Source organism: Silene latifolia, chromosome 1 (assembly GCF_048544455.1).
Source record: "Silene latifolia isolate original U9 population chromosome 1, ASM4854445v1, whole genome shotgun sequence".
Taxonomy (NCBI): Eukaryota; Viridiplantae; Streptophyta; class Magnoliopsida; order Caryophyllales; family Caryophyllaceae; genus Silene; species Silene latifolia.
In genome coordinates, this window is record NC_133526.1 from 199,733,671 (window position 1) to 199,741,170 (window position 7,500).

A 7,500-nucleotide genomic window follows, 5' to 3' on the forward strand; every position below is an offset into this window, starting at 1 on the left:
ACGGAAGACATTTGGGGTGCCGTGTGCGTAAAACCAGGATTCCAAACCCTGATTATCGTGAAAATGAGTTAAAGCTCGTTATTTGAGGCTGAAATCGAACAGTTTAACTCCTGAAAGCAGGTAGGACGCGTGATTTAAAAAAAGAGGAGAAAAAGAAACCGGTCCCAGACGATTTACCTCCGAAACGAACGGCCGAAATTGAAGTGTATAATACACGCCGGATTCCGGTCCCTAAAAAATCTCCTAAATCGATAGTAAGTTCACGGGTCAAATAAAGCGCCACGCAAAATTTGAGCACCAACGGAAGACATTTGGGGTGCGGTGGGCTAGAAACCGGATTTGTCGAAACCAACAATCCGGAATCATCGATCAATGAGAGAAGAAGCGCGTGGGCACCAAATGTCGGGAATGAGCGCAATGGCTAGACCATGGGGTACAAGTGCCGAGAATAACAAAAAATGACAAGGCATAGTCACCCAAGTGACGGGAATGGCTAGGCCATATGCGGCAAATGCCCAGGCCACGCCACCATGACCGGCATGCTCGCTGGCATGAGCAAGAATGGCTAGGCCATGTGCGGCAAATGCCTAGGCCACGGGCACAATGACCGAGCATTGCCTTGGCCATGTGCGGCAATTGCCTAGGCCACGGGCACAATGACCGAGCATTGGCTTGGCCATGTGCGGCAAGTGCATAGGCCATAGGCGGCAAGTGCCAGGCCATGGGCACCATGACCGATCACGCTTAGGCCATGTGCGGCAAGTGCCCAGGCCACGGCTACCATGACAGAGCATTGCCTAGGCCATGTGAGGCAAATGCCTAGGCCACGGGCACAATGACCGAGCATTGCCTAGGCCATGTGAGGCAAATGCCAGGCCACGGCACCATGACCGAGCATTGCCTAGGCCATGTGAGGCAAATGCCTAGGCCACGGGCACAATGACCGAGCATTGGCTTGGCCATGTGCGGCAAGTGCCTAGGCCATGGGCGGCAAGTGCCTAGGCCATGGGCACCATGACCGATCACTGCCTAGGCCATGTGCGGCAAGTGCCTAGGCCACGGCTACCATGACCGAGCATTGCCTAGGCCATGTGAGGCAAATGCCTAGGCCACGGCCACCATGGCGGAGCATTGCCTTGGCCATGAGCAGCAAGTGCCTAGGCCGTGAGCAGCAAGTGCCTAGGCCATGGGCACAATGACCGATCACTGCCTAGGCCATGAGCAGCAAGTGCCTAGCCATGACCGAGCACGCCAGGCCATGGGCACCAAGTGACCGAGCAATGCCTAGGCCATGGGCACCAATGACCGAGCATTGCCTAGGCCATGTGCAGCAATGACCGAGCATTGCCTAGCCATGGCCGAGCAATGCCTAGGCCATGTGCAGCAAGAATCGCCTAGGCCATGTGCAGCAAGTGCCTAGCCATGACCGAGCAATGCTTAGCAATGACCGAGCAATGCCTAGGCCATGGGCACCAATGGCCGAGCAATGCCTAGGCATGGGCACCAATGATCGAGCAATGCTAGGCCATGGGCACCAAGTGACCGAGCAATGCTAGGCCATGGGCACCAAGTGACCGAGCACTTCCGTTGAATAGCCATGCCTAGGCATTTTGAGGTTAGTTGCCTAGGCCATGGGCGTGAAATGCCTACGCCAAGGGGCATTTTGAGGTTAGCTACCTAGGCCATGGGCACCAAGTGACCGAGCACTTCCGTTGAATAGCCATGCATAGGCATTTTGAGGTTAGTTGCCTAGGCCAAGGGGCATTTTGAGGTTAGTTGCCTAGGCCAAGGGGCATTTTGAGGTTAGTTGCCTAGGCCATGGGCGTGCATTGCCAGCCACGGCGCCTTATAAAGCCATGCGTGGGCATTTTTCAATTTGGAACGGATTTTACCGAGCAACGAAGCGTGAAACGCTAATTTAGGAGGTTTCTAAGGTAATTATATGATAGGGTGACCACGAGTCATAAAGGACAACCAACCGAAAGTCATCCCGACTCTAAGCATTTCCTCGACGCTTCCTTAAGACAAGCTATGAAAGGCTATACCTCAACTACCGACACTAAGATCCCGGTAACCGTGCCCAAATACTTCAGAGAGTTGTTGGTGACGGTCATAGGGTAATTTTAACAAGGAACGGACACTAGATGCTTGGTTGGTCCCATACGACGCACCACACGCACACACACCCACCTAAGTTTCTGGACACGCACCGTGAGCATTTTTCCACTGGGACATATTTGCCCGAGCAACGGTTTACAAATGCTCAAAACCATTGGTAGTGTGATATTAAGGTGCAAGGTGGGTGGAAAATGAGGTGGAGGATGCCCAAAGTGCCCAACACAACCCACACAAAGGGCACACCCAACACGCATAGAGACACCGCTCGCCCCGACGCGGTTTCCGAGACCGAAACGAGTCCGAATAATTTTTTTCTTGAGCCTAAAACCAACTACTCCAAGTTAGCTACCCAAAATTGCAAGGTTTGCACAATATCATCCGTGGTTTGTCCCCCAAAGTCCCCCCACACCGAGATCTAGGCAGCAGACGCGCCCGCAGAAAATGACCCGACTGCGGAGACCCATAACTCCCTCAAAAAAATTCCAAATGACGAAATTTTTTTCCAGCATCAAGTACTCCAAGTTAGCTTTCCAACCATATATCAAGCTCCCAAATTGAAGCTCATTTGGTCCTCCAAAACGGCGTTACAAAAACGTATCGCTATTCTGCACACCCAATGTTTCATGCTACAAGACCAAAACTATCAAAAAAGCCTCTATAGGGGGGGTAGTGAGGAGTCTGGGGGCTGGGCACCATGGTGCATGTTTGCGTATGAATAAGGACCCCTACTCCGAGGCGTGGGCATGGTAAGATTCCTAAGATGAAAAAAAAAAATTTTTTTTTTTTTTTCCGCCATGCAAACCTGTTTCTGGGGCCCGTGAGGTGCACACGGGTTTTTGATTGATTGTTGGCTATAGCGGTTGGGCTAGGCATCATGGTGCATGTTGTCGAGGCATAAGGACCCCTACTCCGAGGCGTGGGCATGGCAAGACCCTTCATCGATAAAAAAAAATTCCGCCATGCATCCTGCTCCTGGGGCCCGAGAGAGAGGCACACGGTTTTGGCATCGTTGGCCGCTATTGTGGCCATCGTAAGTCCGCACAACCCCGTGCCGTGGTAAATCACCATGACTCGGGGGAACTATCATAGACGAGATTGGGCATCGATTGCTTGAGTGACGGGTACACGAGGATGGCGTTCGAGTAAGACCCTCAGTCCGAGGCGTGGTGCATGGTGAAAAACATTTATTGTCCGTAAATTATCATTTTTTTGAAAAAAATTATTCTACATCGGGTTTGGGCATCGATGCGCTGGAGTGACGGGTACACGGAGAAGGCCATCGAGTAAGACCCACTTTTTTTTTTTTTTTTTAAAAAAAAATTTATTTATTCAAAAAAAATTCTTCTATGATGACGGGTTTGGGCATCGATGTGCTGGAGTGACGGGTACACGGAGAAGGCCATCGAGTAAGACCCACTTTTTTTTTTTTTTTTTTTTTTTTTAAAAATTATTTATTTTGAAAAAAATTTTTATGATGACGGGTTTGGGCATCGATGAGTCGGAGTGACGGGTACACACTGAGAAGGCCATCGAGTAAGACCCACTTTTTTTTTTTTTTTTTTTTTTTTTTTTAAAAAAATATTTATTTTGAAAAAAAATCTTCTATGACGGGTTTGGGCATCGATGGCTTTTTTTTTTTTTTTTTAGGTGAACCGTTAATGCTAGGTCCTGTCTTCTTCGCCCCACAGAAAAATGATGTGGTGGGTGACTAATGGTTTCTAGTAGATGCGGTTTGCTTTTTTAAAAAGGTTTTTTTTTTTTTTTTTTTTTGAAAGATCACCACGCCTCGGAGGTCCCTTCTTTGACGGTTGTCCCTCGTTGATCGGAATGTCCCTGTTATCGTTGTTCTGATTGTCCCCTGCTAGGCTACCGTGATGGGTTTGTTCGGAAATCGGCTTTTGAGAATCGTTGCCCCTGGGTTTTCCCCTGAGTGATTAGGTGCTAATGAGTAAGGCCACAATCTTTAGTCGATAAGTAAGGATTGCAATGATGAGAGTCGTTAGCTTAAGAAACCGCTTGCTAGTGAGTTATCACAAAGACCAAGCCGATGATAACGATGTATGGGTAGTCATAATATTGTGTCCCGAACCGATTATATTGAGCGTTGTCTGATCACCATGTACTCTAATCGATGCTTTGTTTCTCGATTGCCGATTCTGATACGCCTTGAGCCGGGTTGTCCCTCGTTGATCGGAATGTCCCCTGAATGTCCCCTCGGTTTTCGACGCTACATGTGCCTTGAAAGGGTCGGACCCCAGCAGCCACGGAGCTTTATTGATCCTAGTGCGTTAGGGGGACATGTCCCGGACAATGCATTGTTGCTCTGAATGTCCCTGGTTTTTGTGCGCTATGATGGGTTTGTTTAAATCGGCTTTTGAGAATTGTTGCCCTTGGTTTTCCCTGAGTGATTAGGTGCTAATGAGTAAGACTACAATCTTTAGTTGCGAAGTACGGATTGCAATGTGGAAGCCTAATTAGCGAAGAAGTCAGCTTGCTAGTGAGTATACTCACCAAGACCAAGCCGATGATGCGCTAATCAAAATAGTATCTAAGGCGTCCGAAAAACCATTATTGAGCGTTGTTTGATCACCAAGTATTCTAATCGATGCTTTGTTTCTCGATTGCCGATTCTCGACACGCCCGCTCTCTAATGTCCCTCGTTGCTTAGAATGTCCATCGGAATGTCCCTCGGTTTTCGACGCTACATGTGCTTTGAAAGGGTCGGACCCCGCAGCCACGAGCTTTATTGGTCCTAGTGCGTTAGGGGAAATGTCCCTGACAAGGCATCGTTGTTCTGATTGTCCCCGGTTTTCGCGCTAGTCAGGCTACGATGGGGTTTGCTTCCCGCACTAATGGACCTTTGTTGTGTCCTAGTGTGTTAGGGATAATGACCTCGTTATGCTGCTAGCGAATCGCGTGAGTGGCGCTCGGATTTATTGAGTTGGCGGGCTCTTTGCTTGTGCATTGAACCGCTCACTCGTGAATCCGCCTGTTGTTGCCTACAAGTGCTCCCATGGCCTTGGGTGAAGGAGTTTTCCGCTCGATGCCCATTGAAAGGTATTAAGATGTCCTAAATGAGAGAGCTTCGCTTGATATTCCCTCAGGGGTGTCGGGTGAACTGCTCATGCTAGGGCCGTTGTCCTTCGACCCGCGTGAAATGATGTGGTTGGATGGGTAATGGTTTTTCAGCTTCTTCCTGGGATGCGGTATGCTTTTCGGGGTTTGAACTAATCATTCGCCCATTCAAGAGTTGTTGCTCAAGATGAACGACCGCCGGTTCACGCTGACCGCCCGCTTGCTCTCGGGCGGCTCATGTGGCCGTCCGATCGAGGAATGCTACCTGGTTGATCCCGCCAAAGAGTCATATGCTTGTCTCAAAGATTAAGCCATGCATGTGTAAGTATGAACTAATTCAGATCGTGAAACCGCGAATGGCTCATTAAATCGCTTATAGTTTGTTTGATGGTACCGCTACTCCTGATAACCGTAGTAATTCTAGAGCTAATACGCAACATCGCCCGACTTCCTGGAAGGGCTGCATTTATTAGATAAAAGGTCAACGCGGCTTTGCCCCTGTTCGATGATTCATGATAACTCGACGGATCGCGACGCTTTGCGCGCGGCGACGCATCATTCAAATTTCGCCCTATCAACTTTCGATGGTAGGATAGTGGCCTACCATGGTGGTGACGGGTGACGGAGAATTAGGGTTCGATTCCGGAGAGGGAGCCGGAGAAACGGCTACCACATCCAAGGAAGGGCAAGCAGCGCGCAAATTACCCAATCCCGACACGGGGAGGTAGTGACAATAAATAACAATACCGGCTTTTAAGTCCGGTAATTGAATGAGTACAATCTAAATCCCTTAACGAGGATCCATTGAGGGCAAGTCCGGTGCCAAGAAAGCTCATGTAATTCCAGCTCCAATAGCGTATATTTAAGTTGTTGCAGTTAAAAAGCTCGTAGTTGGAACTTGGGGTGGGCCGACCGGTCCGCCATTCGGTGTGCACCGGCTGCTCGCTCATCGCGGCGATGCGCTCCTAGCCTTAATTGGCCGGGTCGTGCCTCCGGCACTGTTACTTTGAAGAAATTAGAGTGCTCAAAGCAAGCCTACGCTCTGTATACATTAGCATGGGATAACATTATAGGATTCCGGTCCTATTGTGTTGGTTTTCTGGATCGGAGTAATGATTAACAGGACAATGGGGCATTCGTATTTCATAGTCGAGGTGAAATTCTTGGATTTATGAAAGACGAACAATCGCGAAAGCATTTGCCAAGGATGTTTTCATTAATCAAGAACGAAAGTGGGGGCTCAAAGACGACGATCGATACCGTCCTAGTCTCAACCATAAACGATGCCGACCAGTGATCGGCGGATGTTACTTTTAGGACACCGCCGGCACCTTATGAGAAATCAAAGTTTTTGGGTTCCGGGGGAGTATGGTCGCAAGGCTGAAACTTAAAGGAATTGACGGAAGGGCACCACAGAGTGGAGCCCGCGCTTAATTTGACTCAACACGGGAAACTTACCAGTCCGACATAGTAAGGATTGACAGACCGAGAGCTCTTTTCGATTCTATGGGTGGTGGTGCATGGCCGTTCTTAGTTGGTGGAGCGATTTGTCGGGTTAATTCCGTTAACGAACGAGACCTCACCGCTAACTAGCTATGCGGAGGGCCTCCTTCGCAGCCTAGCTTCTTAGAGGGACTATGGCCTTCCGTGCCACGGAAGTTTGAGGCAATAACAGTCCGTGATGCCCTTAGATGTTCGGGGTCGCACGACGCGCGCTACATCGATGTATTCAACGAGTCTATAACCTGGCCGACAGTGCCCGGTAATCTTTGAAATTTCATCGTGATGGGGATAGATCATTGCAATTGTTGGTCTTCAACGAGGAATTCCTAGTAAGCGCGAGTCATCACCGCTGACTACGCCCCCGCCCTTTGTACACACCGCCCGTCGCTCCTACCGATTGAATGGTCCTGAAGTGTTCTGATCGCGCGCGACGTGGCGGTCGCCGCCGACGACCGCGAGAAGTTCATCGAACCTTATCATTTAGAGGAAGGAGAAGTCGAATAAGGTTTCCGTGAGGTGAACCCGCGGAAGGATCATTGTCGAAACCCGCCCAAAGCAGAGCGACCCGTGAACATGTTCAACCTCGTGGGTGTCTGGGGCGCCGCCGGTGCTCTTGTGTGCCGCCCGTCCCTATCCTAAGCCGGGAGCGCCACCCGTGGACGTTTCCAAGCAAAACAACGAAACCCGCGCGAAAGCGCCAAGGAATACAAACTCTATGTGTGCGCTTTTCCCGCCGCCTTGGCCACCGGGCGTTGAGCGAGTGCCATGTCTTAACAATAAACGACTCAAGAACGGATATCTCGC